Consider the following 16,931-nt stretch of genomic DNA (forward strand, 5'->3'; position numbering starts at 1 on the left):
GAGCTGCAGATGTAAACTCTGATGCTGAACAATGGAGTCTGTCCTTCAGTTCACTGATAATCGGTCATAATTTTATAATTAAACCGATTCATCATTGAACAAGTTTGAAGGATTTTAGTGTGTAGTTACAATGTGTGACCACAGGAGGGCGGTAGAGAGCAAGTCTGGCAAAAACCAAAATGTAAAAATAATCTTGTTTACAACATTTTAATATTTTTAAAAGCTTCATTGACTTTTTAATTGTATTAATTGTTCTTTAGGTGGTTCCACCTGCTTGAGGTCCTGATCTCAGCTGGTTGAAGCTTATCAACAATAAATGTTTTTAGTTTAAATGTTTATAGTTTTTCCAGACTTTGACTCAAAATAACCCACAGTTAATATTTCTGGGAGGATTTTTAGAGAATAAAACACCATTGTTTTTTCAGTTACTACATTTTCATCTACAGTAATATAAATTATTACTTTTTCTAAGCAACTGTTTATCTTGTGATCAGAATTATTTTATTGATGAGCCTCCATCTCAAATATCAGGCAAAATATGCATATTATTATTGACAGGATAAAGCTCTGTTGCCTTGCAGCAAGAAGGTTCTGGGTTCGATTCCCAGGGTCTTTCTGCATGGAGTTTGCATGTTCAACCTGTGCATGGTGGGTTTTCTCAGGTTCTCTGGTTTCCTCAGTCCAAAACATGACATGACTGTCAGGTTAATAGGTTTCTTTAAATTCTCCCCCAAGTGTGTGTGTGTGTGTGTGTGTGTGTGGGGGGGGGGTGTGTGTGTGTGTGTGTGTGTATGTGTGATGCCCTGCGACAGACTGGCAACCTGTCCAGGTGACCCCGCCTCTCGTCCGGATTGTTAGCTCAGTATAACCACTGGAAACTTAACAACTCATTAATTTATATCATTCATTCAAAAACTAATCAAACAGTACTGGACAAACGCTCAAAATAATAACCAATTTGGAAAATATTGGGAATTACTGAAGTATGAAATTAGAAGGTATGCAATCCATTTTAACAAAAGAATAAACCGCATAAAAAAAGAAAAGCTGGAGCAATTAATCAGGTCTATCTCAGACATTACTACTAACATGTTAGATGATGAAGTTGTTGTAAAACAACGACAGAAACATCAAGAAGAGTTAGACGAGATATATAAAGAAAAATAATGTGGCGCTTTTATTCGGTCTAGATTAAAATGGATTGAGGAGGGTGAAAAAAATAGCAAATACTGTTTTAACATGGAAAAAATAAATTTTGAAAGGAAATCAGTATCCAAATTAAATATAAATAATTCTGTAATACAAGATTATTCAGTAATTTCAAAATATATATCAAATCTTTATAGAGATCTTTATAAAAATGATAACTGAATAAATAGCACAGATATATTAAACTCTTTAGTAGAAGTGAACAAAGCTAATGAATCTTTAAGAGGATTGTGATGAAATACTCTGTATTGAGGAGATAAAATGGTAATAAATAAAAGTCACCAGGCAAAGATGGTTTGACGTCAGAATTTTATCAGAAATTTTCGGCTGAACCTTCAGAATTTCTTCTCGTAGTTTATAATGAATCCATCAACAATGAAGAACTGCCCCTGTCAATGAAACAGGGTCTTATCACTTCGATCCCTAAACCAAATAAAGACAATTTAATAATAGATAATTGGCCTGGCATCACTCTATTAAATAATGACTATAAAATTTTGGCCTCCATTTTAGCTAAAAGACTGAAAAATGATTTAAATGATATTATACATGAATCTCAAAACGGCTTCATGCTTGGACGCAACATTTCTGATAATATTCGATTAGTGTTAGACTTAGTTGATACAAAGATCTTATCCCTGGTGACCCAATTATTCTGTTTTTAGATTATCAAAAGGCCTTTGATACAGTTAGTCACAACTTCATTTTTGACACATTGTCCTTTTAAGCTTTGGTAACTTTTTCATTAAAGCCTTTAAGACACTTTATAGAGATAATAACAGTTCTATAAAACTTCTAGCCGATTCAATATCCATAAAGAGGTTCGTCAGGGATGTCCGGCCTCCCCTTACATTTTTCTGCTTGTTGGCCAAATTTCAAACTATTTAATTAGACAGAGCTCATTTGAGGGAATTAAAATATTTGACCGAGAACTTAAAATTTCACAACTTGCTGACGATGCTGCAGTGTTTTTAAAATATTCTAATGAAATTCCTGCAGCTCTGTCTGCTATAGCTAAATTCTCTAGAATTTCAGGGTTGAAACTCAACCTAAGAAAATGTGAAATCCTTCCCTTACATACAACCGCTGCTACTGAAATATGTAATATTCCTGTAAAAAACAGCGTAACTTACTTAGGAATTAAAATCTCCACTGACCACAGTAACATGGGTAATTTGACTCCTGTTTGTGAATCTGTTCAAAAGAAATGTAACAGTTTATTAGCTAGGGATTTAACTGCTGTAACCCGGGGTAAAAACTGCCCTTAGTCCCGCCTTTGCTGCTGCATTGGTTAGAGTGACAGTCAGTCACACAGCATTCAGCCAATTAACGCACCTAAGGTCGTTATTTAGGCTCCAGCTTTCCCAGTCAGGTGTGAGAGCTGGAGACAAAGGAGCTACAGGAGCTACAGGAGCTACAGGTTGGTGCTTCCAAACAATCAGTTCATCTCTTTGTTTGTTTTGCACTTTTTCAAACTTACAATATAAAATCATGTAGATCTGAACATCCAGTGAGCTTGGAGCCATGAAGCTGTCATGCACTGAACTATGAATGGAATTGGTGAGGAGTGAACACAATGTTGTTTGTTTAGCATGTTGGTGGTGGTAGCCAATGCTAATTGTTGATCATCAATTGTCATATGATCTAATTTCTTAAATTCAACATGCGTTTAAGATAATGAGATAAATGTTTTATTTTGTCTGAAAGTTTAGATTTAGGATATAATTGCATTTATTTCTGTATGTAACTGAAAGTCTAGTTAACTAGCAGCCTGGTAATTTACTGGTCCTGTTTATTTTAATACAGGCCAGGTGACCCTTTTTAGGGTCAAAGGACGGTGAGCTTCTGAGAACTGGCTGGGGCCCGGAGGACCTGAGAATCATTCCATGCTGGTCTGGTAGGAGGCTGTTGGTCTGTATCATTTCCCCTCCATCTCACCATTCAGACACACAATCCACTGTTCATCTCTTCATCTGAAACGACTTGCGCTTGGACATCGTCATCTCAAATATCTGGACAATTCAACCATGGACTTTTTGAATGTGTGTCGGTCAGACGCTGTGCTGACCAGTGGGGAAATTTAAGACAGTTGTGCACAAATGTATGGAAGATCTGCTGCAGTACTGTGTATATTTATTTATTTTGTATTTATTATTTTGGGTTCTATGTATGTTTGTCTTGTGGTGGTCACTTTAATTTTCTCTTTAAAATGCATGGTATTGAAAGCAGTTCTTTTTGTTTTTATTGATTACTGACAACAGCTCCAGTAGACGAATTTAGTCTGATTTATTCCACCTGGTCCTTCTGTACATTAAATAATGCTACACTGTTTATGGTAAAGTACTATTAAGCAAAGCAGAAGGAATATCAAGGGCGTCGTATCTTTTCACATCACTTGATGTTAGTAAATCGCTCTGTTCTGATCTGGATAAAATTCTCTTCAAGTTTATATGGAAAAATAAAACTCATAAAATAAAACAATCTGTTCTTTCAAACTCTTTAGCTGAAGGTTTAAATGTTTTGACTTTTACTGTCTTTAATCAAATGTTAAAAATTAATTGGATTAAAAGATTTCTAAAAAAAAAAAAATCAAAATTCAATGTTTAATATTTTCCCATATCAGTTCAGTAAACTGTGGGGTCTAAATGTTTTATTCTTTCTCAGAAAACTTCCAGTCAAATTAACTAAATTTCATCAGCAGGTTCTGCTGTGTTGGAATCTTCTATATAAACACAACTACTCTCCTCATTACTGCATCTTATGGAGCAATGTTTATATAATGCATAAAAACAAATCATTTTTTCTTAAGTGGGTTGACAATATTTGATAAATCAGTTACTTGACAGCAGTGGTGAGTGGTATATTTATGAACAATAACATAGAAATATCGCAAAAAGAATTTGAAGTGATTATTAAAGCTGTTCCTCATAGTTTGCTCTGTTTGGCACAAACCAAACAATTTTAACCTTCATGACTCGATTTCAATTGAAGGAACTAATATAATGAATAAGAAATTTACAAACGGGTTTATCAGAACTCAAACTTTCTCCACTCCCATAAGTAAATACAGATGGGATTATCTCAGCAAAAAATTGTGGAGTGTGTTTTTTTATTTCCTCATAAATAATTACTAATGGGATCAAATAATTTTTATTTAAGATTTTACATATTATCCAGTTAAAAATAACGTTTGTTGCTTCTCTCCAGATGTCGGCAACAACTGCTCTTTTTGTCAGTGTGAAGGCGAAAGTATTGAACATTTATTTGTGGAATGTTCTCACACTACAATATTTTGGTCGGGCTTACAGAAAAAATATTACTTTATCAAATTTACGTATTTTACTCATCTTTAACAATTCAACTTTTTCTTCAGATGAAATATATATAGTGCATCTTATTATAATCCTAGCAAAATATTATGTCCACAAGATGAAATGGAGTGAAAAAAAATCCTCTCTTCTAATAATTTTCAAGAAACTGAGTTAAAATGTATATTGCCTCTGTTGAAACACTTAACTTTAATAATAAGAAACTGGTAAAAACTATAACTCGTCTCCAAAAATTTAACTTCATCTCATAAGCAGATCCCTCTGTTTATTTTTCTTTTTGCTGTAATATATCCTTCATATGTATTTGAATATATTTTTGACACTTTTTGTTATGAAAACTAATTGAAAAAGTACACAAAGTTTTACCTGTGTGTGTGTGTGTGTATGTATATATATATATATATATTTATTTAACTTTTGTCTCTCTAGACTTTATCAACACCCTGAATGTCTGAAATTATTCATTTTTTATATATATTTTAATATGTCATTAACATCCATATGTATGTTCATGTTATTTGTTTGAAATAAAGTTACATAAAAAAGTAGAGTTTACAAACCATTCACTTCCAGTGAGTACTTTCACATTAAGAGCGATATAAACGAGTTAATTTCTTTTAGCTTTTATTTTAAATGATACATTTTACTTTCTTTCCTCTCTGAAACAAACTTTTATTCAAAAGCAGCAAATTAAACTGCTGAAGTTTTCCCCACACACATGTAATGTTCCCTTTTCTACAATAAAAGCAAATAAAAGTATTTAAACATTCACAGCAGCAGCATTATATTAACGTATGCGATACATTTATTCACAGATGAATTAATTTATTCATAGTTTTTGATTGATGTGATAAATTAATTGCAGCCTGTAACTGAAAATTATTTTTTTAGTTAGTTGCAGTCCCACTGCTAGCAATATTGTAAAGTTTATCTTTATTTCACATTTAATTTTTCTCTAGTTTTCATTCTAAATGCTCAGGATGAAACATCAGATTCTGGTTCAGCTGCTGAATAAAAACTGAAAATCCAACTTTATTCCCAGTTGATCTGATTCTTTGCAGCAGCAGCCGGATCTTTCTGGAGAATCTCTTTAGACACTTAAAGTGCAGATGTGCTTCGTCTGCAGAGGTCAGAGGTCACATCTAATTACAAACATTCATCTCCTAGATTTATATGGAGAAAACTAGAAATAACAAGAGACTCTGCAGCTGCAGCAGGAATGAGAAGCAAAGAATCTGGTTCAACCTGTCAGTGGGATTAAAGCTTTCTGCAGGTTTTGCTGTCAGGAGTTTCCAGCTGGACATGAAGGTGAGAACGATTCATCTCAGCCGCGTCACTGAAGCTAAACGTGTTTTTCAGCTATCATGCAGCTTCGCGTTACTTTAGTTTTTCATTCTGTTTAGAAGTTTTGATTTTAAAACATCTTCTGTTCTCTGAGGCTGGAAACGTGGAAGGAGAAAAATCTGAACATTGTGTTGATTAAATCCCTGGTTTTATTCCAGAATGCTACATGGAAACAACAGAAACAGGATTAAATCATGTTCTGCTGGATGGAACTCAAATGTGAAGGAAATCAGAACCAGGAGCAGCAGGAGTTCACCCTGCAGTCGCTGGTTGCCGGTTAGATTCCCGCCCTCATCGTTTGTGTCCCGGAAGTGTTTGGAGGATGATGGTTAGTTTCTGTTTTTTCTGGCTCCTCCAGAGCTTCACAGCAGCAGGTCAGAAAAAGCTGAGAGTCGTTCCAACATGTTGAATCCACCGCTCTTCTGTCAAAATACAATTTCCCAAAACGCAGCACAGGGAGCCGCTCCAGTAGGCGGGGCTTATCGCTCCAAGGCCTGAACGAGGCGCTGATTGGCTGATGGATGATGAGCGCTAGCGCCACCCTGGCTGAGTTATGAGTTTGAACTGTTTCCATCCGTGTCTGCATGAATATTAATAACTTTTCTCTTGAGCTAAATTATTCACATTTTTATCTAATTTCTTATTTCACTGCAGCAGTGAAATTGTTTTCCTGACATTAGCAGACTGAGATTTGCTGACATTGTCATGGAAACGCAGCAGGTGAAACATCCCAGTGTGATGAAGACTCCTCCAGGCCTTCATCACTGCAGCTGGTTCTGGCTGCTGCTGCAGCACCCAGACACCAGCGGCCCTTGGGGTCCTGGCGGTGGCAGCATCATGCTGCTGCCTCTCTGTGTTTCCTGCAGCAGAAGGAAGCCATGATAGCAGCTCTATAGATTCAGAGCCAAACACTGAAACTTCCTCCGGATCTGCAGCTTTAAATCCACTTCAGAACAGATCCAGACATCCGGACCAGATCTAGAGGAAACAAACAATATCTGAACTGATCATTTCTGACTCGGCTGCTTGGATGTGTGTTTGGCTTTGAAAGGTTTTGTTGTGAAGCAGAAAGTTGATGAAGTTCACAGTGAAACGACTTCAGTCCACATGAAACCTGGTTTCACTCAGTTTTTATTCACTTTAAGGACGGGACGTTTCTGATGCAACGAGGAGGAATAAAAAGTCAAAGCTGGAATGAAACGGAGATAAACTCCATGTTGCTCACAGACGTGATGATCAGTTTGCACAGCTGTTGTTCAAGGAGAACAGTTTTGTTTTTCAACTTTTGCTGATGGATGAAAATTTGCATTAGAAGATGAGATAATAACTCGACTTTCTAGGGTTTATTTGTGTGGATTTAAAGTCATACAATTTTAGAAAAAAGCAGGAAAATCTTTAGGAGAAACCTGAGCAGCGTTCTGACAGACCAGACACTGAGAGGAACCAGAGTTTGCATCGTCAAAGTGACGACTGTGAAATCATCTGAATCTTGTGACTCACGTCTCCAACATGAAGACGGACCAGGATGCAGAACTTCCACCGAGCGTCACGTCACTCACAGCAGGTCAGGAGTCTCGCTCTTCACTTCAACACGACCTAAAACCTGGGACAGCAAGGGGTCAAAGGTCATCTCCAGCACCTTAAGTGTGCAACATTTCACTTCACATGAGAGCGTCTCGGTTTAGAGACCAAAACCAGCCAAGAAGCTTCAGAGTTTTCCTGAACGTAGCGCTGGTCTACTGGCCTCGGTGAGGCTGGTTTTATTGAAGATGTGTTCAGGTCAGCAGGAAAATTCAGCACTATTACGGACGGGACCAACGACTCCACCTATGATGATGCTTGGATACAAGGTTATATGTTCAGATCTACATGAGATGAAACAGTCGTTTTTCATCACATATCAGGACGTTCTCCATCGGTCACCCTGACGTCTTTCTGGATTTATTCATTATTTACATCATCAATGGAAATTGTTCATCCATCTTTGTTTTAATTTTTACTTTTATAAAGTCAGATCAAGTTCGCTTACATTAGTGTCGTTAAATAAGAGTCACTGCAGGATTTTATTCAGTCTGACCAGAAAAAATGTCCTGTAAAGAGTTTAACACGGCAGCTATATTTTATGATTTAAAACTGTTTTATTACATAAATAACATCAAACAGTGAATTAAAATATGTCAGAATAATATTTGAGTCAGAAATATGTGAATATGACTCAAGAAGACTGTTAGTTTTTCTCTAAGCTCCACATTAAGTGGATATTAAATGTAATTAATGCAACATTATCAGGGCTGTAGTTCCCACTATGGCCAGCAGAGGGCGGAAATACCCCGCTCTGAACATAGAGGTGAGTTTGTGGAGCTGCAGCTGGTTTCTGACTTCTGTTAAATTGATCATGTTTATATAATTCTCATTGTAAATATTAATATTATGGTCTGTGTAATGGACTGACAGAATTTAATATATAGATGTGTTATTTACATACAGATAACATCTATATATCCTAAGTAAATTACACACTTATGTTTCTTAATTAAACAAATAACTGGTTTGTTCGCCAAGATACTGAGTTTCCTGTTTAGAGTCAAGAGAATATAAATGAAATCATTTTTTTTCTGGAAAACAGAATAATTCCGATAATTTGGCTTCAGAGCCCCATTATACTATTTATATCACATCCTAAGAAAAGTACACACTCGTGCTTTCTGATAGAATACTGAACTAACAAGCTAAAATGTACTTGCAGGAGAATTTAGTTCCTTGTTTTACTTTGAAAGAATCCAAAGGAAGTGCTATTTACATATCAGTTCTCCAGCTTTACTGTGGTTGTATATACACACTGTGTCCACTAGAGGGCAGAAGGCTGAGTCAGTAGTTAGCTAGTTTCCTGCTCTTGATCGGCTGATGAAGCCCTTGTTGCTCTCTTCTTGCTTCTGCGGTGTTATTTCCTAATTCTTCTTCCTACTTTAACATGAAATCAATGTTTTATCTGTCAGTGTGAACTAGAAGCAGCTCCACAGAGATGAAAACAGCCCGCAGAGTCTGAGCGGAGCTAGCGATGCTAACAGACTCCAGCAGCAGCTTCAGAGGAGCTTCAGCTCCAACAAAGCTGAAACAAAACTCTACAACTCTGGTTTAGACGCTGAGATGCTGAACTTTCGGTCTGAAGATTGGAGAATATTTATGAAATGTTAAATTATCCTGGAAACTGTTGAGACGCTTTACCAAGGCCGAGAAAGAGTCACACGCTGTTAGACAAAGGGCCCATAGTAAATAGTTACATTTTTGATTCCGTTAGACACTAAAGCATATTTCTCACGAGAAACAGAAACTTATCAGGCCACAGAGGCATGGTGTGATTTCAGGGAGTGTCTTCCGTCCATATAATCAGCTGCCCTCCTCTTTCTCCTCAGACGCTGCACAGACTTTTTTAGAAACTCTTCTCGGATGTAATGGTAAAGCGTCTCCTTTCAGCGCTGAAAGTTAATAAAATAAGTAAAGTCTGAATGCTTTTCTTGGCTGATTTTATGCTCCGTGTGTCAATACAAATTATGATTCATCGATTGAGATTCTCAATCTCAACAGATGGTAGCAGAGGATGGTTTTGTGTTGACACATGAGCAGAGATTGGACTGGCCGTTCAGGCGCAGACTTTCCGGAACAGTACTCTGGTGTAGGGCCCAAATAAAAGGTAAGGACACTTGTTCCTTAATATACACCATTGTACTGTTTCTCAGGTCTGTATAAATTTCAGTTATCAGCCGTTGTCTGTACTGTTTCCCAGGTTTGTCTAAATTTCATATTGCTTTACATTTCTGTTCAAATTGTGTTCCACTGGCCTGTCTACATGTTTAACTGTTCATAGGAGTATAGACAAGACAAAGTAAATTTAGGTGCGAAGAAACAGTAGCTTTTAGGTGTGAAGAATTAGGTGTAAAGGTCGATTGGCACTGCAGAGGGAGGTCGCTGTCCCCGGCTTTTCCCGGACGCGGGGAAGGTAAAGGCGAGGTTTTGTCGGTTTTATCCTTGGGGAGTGCTGCCCCCTGAAAAGAACGCGTTAAGCCAATCTGCGACTTGCTCAAGAAACACAAAAGTGTTGAGAGGGGTCCACCATAGGACGAATATGAAATGAAGGTTGATCGCGATCTGATCCTCTGTAGTGTAATAAAGAGTTAAAAGAGGACAAAAATAGGAGCTGTAAAGCGTGGATCCATTTCTGTGTAAAGCTGTGTGTGTGTGTGTCTGTCAGCTGTGTGTGTCTGTCAGCTGTGTGTGTATCTGTCAGCTGTGTGTGTAAGCTTCTGCCGCTGAGCAGACGTTATGTGTTTAAATGTACTATTTTATGTTTATTGCAATGTGTTCTAAAACCATGGTCAAGATTGGGAAATTATAATCTGTGGGAGGTTTTTGACTTTGTCTGCTGTGTTTGATTTCCTCGCCGCCGTGCGAGCAAAACTAAAAAAAAAAAAGAGAAAAGAGAGAAGAGGTGATTTTTGAACCTAAATTTTAGCCTAAACAGATGGAGGGTGAACTTGAAAAGGAAAAATATGATCCAAAGTGGGGCATCGGGCCATGGATTGCGCTCGGTGAGCAAATAGAAACATTAATAACCTGTTTGTCAAAGCATGACGAATATCAAAATAAGGGAGAAAGAGAAAAACATAACTAAAAAAATGGACTAGAATACCTGGTGCAGAAGAAAGGAGGCGACCTGTTAAACAGCCTTTGGGAAAATATTGGCTGGAAGCAATAAATGTCACTAAGGGAAAACTTATTGAAACTAAACTAATCCTGCACAATTCACTATATTCACATGTGGTAAAATTAACTGTATGAAGGATGAATGAAATTACATAACAGGTAAAATTGTAAACAAAATAAAGTGACATCTAATGTGTTGAAATTCTAGAAATTTTTGCTTAGCTGTTGATGGGTTAAAATTTTAACTTAATGAAACTTTAGAAATTAGGTTTATACCAGACTTGAACTTTATCATGGACTAATCAATATTTGTGTCTCTCATTATTATCTTATCAAAAACAGGATTTCTTTTTATGTGAAACTTGGTCACCTTAAAATGTCTAAGAAGGGAACAGAATTGGTAAATAAATATGAATATGTGTATGAATTAAAAGGTGATTATGAAACAGCTCCAGATTCAATTAAGGTTCATTACAAAATATTCTCGTCTCAAAGACAATTTATGATTCTAAATCTACAGTAGATAATTCGGTTAGCTTACTTCAAAATGGGAAATAATATGTTGGAAAAGGAGTAATCACATTTCAGCTTTGGTTTAAGACCAGACAGCATTTATTACAAGATGCTTCATTTAGTTTGACTTTTTTTTTCTTTCCTTTTCGTTTTTATTAATATTATTGTTTTTATTTTTTTTTCTAATAACAGACTAACTAATTTACTAACTTAACTAACGGCTAATTTTGAAACACATGCGTGTCTTGGTAGAAAGGCACAAATTGGACATGATGAAACTTTTAAAGTGGATATGATGATAATTGATTATGTAAAAACAAACTGATTGGACAACAACTGGCTCACAACATGTGTGCCTTAAATCTTGATTGAATTGATACATAAATTCAAGTCCAACAAAACATTTGATTTGAAAGGCAAAGACATCTTAAGGTACTGCATAATCTTTGTCTACATTTTTTGCTCCTCTGCCTAAATCGATCAATTTTTCTTTTGTCAATCCAAAATAAACATTGACACTGCTTTTTAGGAAAGCAATCCAAATTCTGATCTGAACTCTTTAAAATAATAAAACTTTTGGCCTTTGCAGTTCAGCTTCAGTTGGACATTTTAGACATATATTTAAAAAAAGAGTCTCTGAACAATATTTTGTTTGTTTTCTATTTGCATAAGAAAACAAAAGGGGGAAATGATAAATTATAAACATTAAAGATTAAAACATTTCTGATAAATCTTTACATTTAGAACATCTCATAGTCTACTTTCAATTTTAGACAGAAGTTTTGGAAAACTTTGACACCCTGGAATATTTTAGTTTTGGAGAATAGTAACATGCAAAATTGCTTTCAAATTTTTAAATTATATCAACAGGGGGTGGAGAAGAAATAGACTCTAATTCCTAGTCGGTTTATAGATATGGTTAATTATGAATTTATTCATTTGACATTATTTAATGAGCTCTTACACAGTGCCTTCCTGCATGACTGAAATACAGAGTCATATAGAAACTCTTACTAAATTAAAATCAGTAATGTAAAATTGAATAGCTTCAATCAGTATCTATGCCATATTTATTTAAATATTCATGAATTTCCTGCATCACCTCTAATTTTAATTGTATAAAGTTACAGTTGGATGTAATTGTTGTCATTGAGAAAAGTTTGGTTAAAAGTACTATAAACTTCTACGGAGCCCCTGAGGGGACATGGGAAAAATTCAGATAAAATGTGAACAACTTTTTAAATTCTAAAAAGAAAACCATACATAAATACAACACTCAGCTGTTTTGAAAAATATCAGGATAATGGTAACATTTTCATTAATGGTATAAAGAATATTTGATCAGTTCTCTTTTTGACCTAAATTATTAAGGAAATTTAACTAGTTGTCTTAAAGCGTGGCAATTTCACAAGAATGCTTTTGTATAGAATTGGACACTATTAAATTAATTATTTTACATATGCATTTGAATAACCAATTTCTGAAAAGTGTATGTAGCTGGAAAAACTAAATTTTGTTTGCATTTTTAATGATCTTTGAGAGTTTAATTTTTGAGAGGAGTTGATTCCATAATCGGTTAATTCTGAATCATCTTAACGCATTTCTATTTCTCTTTCTCTTTGGAGCTCAGAGACTGAGGCAGTGGACCTTATCTGAGCCGCTCCAGTGACCCTGAGCCTGGCTGAAACAAAAACAAAAAAAATCAGAGCCAACTCTTCATTTACATCACAAGCTAAAGAAAAGACATTTAATTTCTAATTATGTGAGCAAAAGGTGGCATACACTTTTATTTTCTTAATTTACTTTGTGTTTTACTCTAGCAGTTCTGCTTCCTGTGGTCTGACGGACTGTAGGGGCCGGGTTTTTGTAGGGGCCTCCGCTGTTCTTAGCCACGCTGACTTGGACATTTGCACTTTCTACACATGAATTGTGCCATCTTCTGCTGGACAGCTGTTTGAGAGCAAAGACCTGTTGGACGATTCTTACAGCTTCTACAGAGGTCAGTGAGGCTGGATTGATTTTTCCTGTTGTCACCTGAAGGCGGATTGCAGCTTACAGGATCTCGCATTGGATGTCTGACTGTGATCTCTGAGGAAACACCTGGCTAAAGGACGAGACCCAGGCGTCATTTCTGAGGGTCTCCTATGGCAGAAAAGACCAACAGCTTCTGGCCGACGTGAGACGGAGGTTTGAAAACAATGATTCATCGGCTGAATCTCTCTGTCTCTCCCTTCCCACACAAGGGGGGCCACAAACTTTGTCCAGATTCTTCTGCACAGCGGGACTGAATGCTGCCCTGGACAGTTTCTGATGGGGCAAATGGAACATCACATGTAAAGTCGGACTGAGACTCAGAGGCGGTCCTGTCTGTTGCCATGGTTGGTCCTGGGATTTCCCTCAGTCTACAGGTTGGAGACAAAATGGCTGCCAACAAAACTTTGTAGCTCTTAATGATTTTTCTAGAATTTTTGAATTGTGTGATGCCACTTTTTCTCACCTTAGTTTATTTACAGCAAATTCATGGTCTACTGCCTTTGCACTCTGACCTCTGCTACTTGAACCCCAGGATAAGTTTAACGGTGCAGCAGGGTGTCAGAACTCTCTGCAGTTCGCAGAAATATTGTTTGCCTGAATGATTATAACTCTGATTGTCCAACATCTGGCTAATATGTTTCTCTCCTCCAGCATGACAAGAATTGAAACAGGATAAAAGTCGGTAAAATTGTTAAATTCCTGATTTACAAAAGCACATCCGACCACACTTCAAATACAAAAGAGGATAGTCTAAGTTCTAGTTGACTAAAATTACAGTGGCTACAAATATAAGGACTATTATTTCAAGTTATGATTTAAGTTTATTTGGAATCCATTTCAAATCTTAGGAAAATTACTCAACCAAATTATGGGTTCACTGCACATTTTTTCGATCAACTATTAAATTCTTTCACTGAGGTGTAAACACCCTGGTTAAATTACATCCAACTGTTAAAGTTAGCAATGAAAGCAAATTTGGGCTAAATGATTTGCGTAGGTTTCTTAGGAGTTTCTGTACCGAAACACTAAACAGTGTTTTGATACAGAAACAGGGGGAGATGCATGGAATTAAACTATTCAAGCAAATTCTGAGTTAATCTAAGAAATTGAGAAATCAGTTCTGGGCCTCAGCCAAATATAAAAGAGGTTAAATCAAAATTCACAAATGTTTTAATTACTCGAATGAGTTTCTAAAGTAATACTGAATATTCTGAATTGAATACATTAAAATTAACAATAATGTCACGTGTCAACTAGATTTCTACAGAACAGAGTTTTTAAAAATAGGGAATAGATTGCTGTTTCTCTCTTGCTATAATTCAAAATTATTTGTTTAACCAAGTCATGCAGAAAGGTCTAACCTGAACATTATACAATTTAATAAATCTAGTTGTATCAAACTTCTCCCCAAAACTGCCAAAAACATTGATAAATATGATCAACACTACAAAGGAGTGTAATTCAGTTAAACAAATATTTTATAGAAGGGTTTCAAGAGAACAAATTATTCAAAGGTTAAAATTGTTGAACTTATGGGATTTAAAATCATGATGAGAATAAAATAAGTCAGTTAAATATGGAGTGACAGGGTTAACTTTATTCTTGTAAAAAAAAAAACAGGCTAATCATTCTTTGAGGGTTTAAAATGGGAAGAAAATACGAGGATTCACATAAAAATTGGTCTAAATTGGGATTTACAAATTAGCAATTATGGAATCGCTTAAAGCGGGTCCAACGGATTGAAAGAATAAAAATGAATCTAGTTCTATGTGTAATTGTTGATCCGATGCCTAAACATTTCTCATAATCATAATTTACAGTTTTTGGTCTGAGACAAAATAAGTTTGTCTTTTATTACATGAATGGAAAATATTACAAGGGATCTTAATTTAACACGTATCAAACTTTTCACACTATTGATGATACTTTACAGGCCTTTAGTGTAGAGGGTTACTTCTTGTTAAATGAGGGCTATTTGATTGAATCTCATTAAAAAAACAAAAGCAAAAGATTTATATATGGTTTAAGATTTCTGGTAAAGTTTCTAGTAGGGATAAATCTTATATACATTTCAAATGATATTTCTTTGATAAAACATGACTGTGGGCAGTTTTGCACATTTATTTCATAATCTGATCTTTTACATGATTTTTTGTTTGGTTTCTGATTTTGTCTGATCCTCTGAATATGCCAACACTTAAAACAAGGAAAGTTATTTTTGAAGGTTGAAATGTGCTACTTAATTTAAGCATTTCTTTAGCTATTATTAAGAGGAGAACTGAAATAACAGATATTACTGATATATTGATGCTCTATTGGCTTAGGATGAAAAAACAAAAATAAAAAACAACGGCAACTTGATCTTCAGCTTCAAGGAGAAGCCTTTAAATAAAGAAAAAGGAACATTATATGTACTAATCAGATGATGCAGAATCTTAAAGAACCTTCCTTGCTCTCCTCATCACCTGTGGATGCTGCTGTTCCCTGCCTGAGGTCCTCGGCTGTCCAGTGCATCACTTCCAACATAGAGAAGGGCAGCGGTACCAATAGAACCCACCTGCCTATCAGATGGTTTCCCAGAACCTAAAGACGACCGTTGAACTCCAGCTTTCTATAGTATAAGGGCAGTACTAGTATCTAGTGACAAAACAACATTTTTTCATTCACTTTAATGTTCTTTATATAATCCATTGATTTCGCTTTTTGTTGTGTTTTTTCTGTTGGAGAATGAAGTCCAATCCTTTCTGGGTGTGCCGGGTGTGAGACTGTGGCGCCTTCCACGATTGGTGGACCGAATTAAAGCTGAAACGCCACTGAAGCCTCCTGGGCACTGTCGGGGTTTCCTATCGAGCTGCTCAACATCTGGACACACGCAGAAACTGATTTGACGTAGATAGGGCTCGCTAAGAGAGACTGATATGATTAGATCTTATTACTATTATTGCATTTTACTTGGAGAGCATTTTTACTTGTTTCCTCATCATAGTTAATTCATATCAGTATATTTTCACTGTGCTGCCCTTGAAACTGATTTATTGCGTTTGTTTGCTGTTTTATGGATGTGTTCATTGTTCTGTGCCTTTCAATACTCAGACTTCTAAGCTTTTCCTACCATTTCATTTCGTTTAACATTGCATCCTTTCTGTAGTTCATTAACCTTTAAATATTACATTGAAACTTCAATAAGTTTGGTTTATTATCTTACTAACAAATTGTTTTACTCATTACTCATCGCTTCATTGACTTTAAAGGATAGTAGCTTAACATTTCTAATTTTACTTTTTTAAGTTTTAAGTAATATCTACCTTTTATTCATTTTACATTTTATTCATTTTAAATATTAACCTAACACTTTATTCATTTTTGCATTTTATTAAGTTTGAAATATCCTAACATTCTATTCAATTTACATTTTGGTTAACTCTAACAACTTAGTGAATAGAATTTTAATACTTTTTACTTTAAAGATGAAAATTATATCCTCCCAACACTTCACCCATTTTATATTTTCATAAAACTTAACATTTATTCTTTTTAACTTGGATTACAAAATATATATAAAAACTAACACAAAAATTTCAGACTTTGTTATTTAATAGTTCATTACCCTTCTATGGCATGGTGTTGACCCGAGGTAACAAAAAGAAATAATAAATAAATAACAAGCAACATAAAGGTAATAATAATATTTGGTTCCAGAAAGTGTAATCGTTCAACTTTATGATGGATGTGTAATTACAAATGATGAAGCTCTGACAAAACTGTAAAAATATTGTCTTCTGCAAAAAAACAAAAAAAAAC

The 16,931-nt window shown here is 35.5% G+C and overlaps 1 long non-coding RNA gene across 1 annotated transcript in view; it reads left to right on the forward strand.

Annotated features, from left to right (window-relative positions):
- The window catches only part of LOC148160604 (uncharacterized), a 121,111-nt gene extending 107,240 nt beyond the window's left edge, over positions 1-13,871 (forward strand). Inside the window, exon 2 of the long non-coding RNA XR_015762341.1 lies at positions 12,967-13,871. This is a non-coding gene — a long non-coding RNA (uncharacterized LOC148160604). The remainder of the gene's footprint in view (positions 1-12,966) is intronic.
- Positions 13,872-16,931: the final 3,060 nt, after the last annotated feature.

This window comes from Poecilia mexicana, unplaced genomic scaffold (assembly GCF_051168715.1).
Source record: "Poecilia mexicana isolate PSO_F unplaced genomic scaffold, ASM5116871v1 scaffold_2, whole genome shotgun sequence".
Taxonomy (NCBI): Eukaryota; Metazoa; Chordata; class Actinopteri; order Cyprinodontiformes; family Poeciliidae; genus Poecilia; species Poecilia mexicana.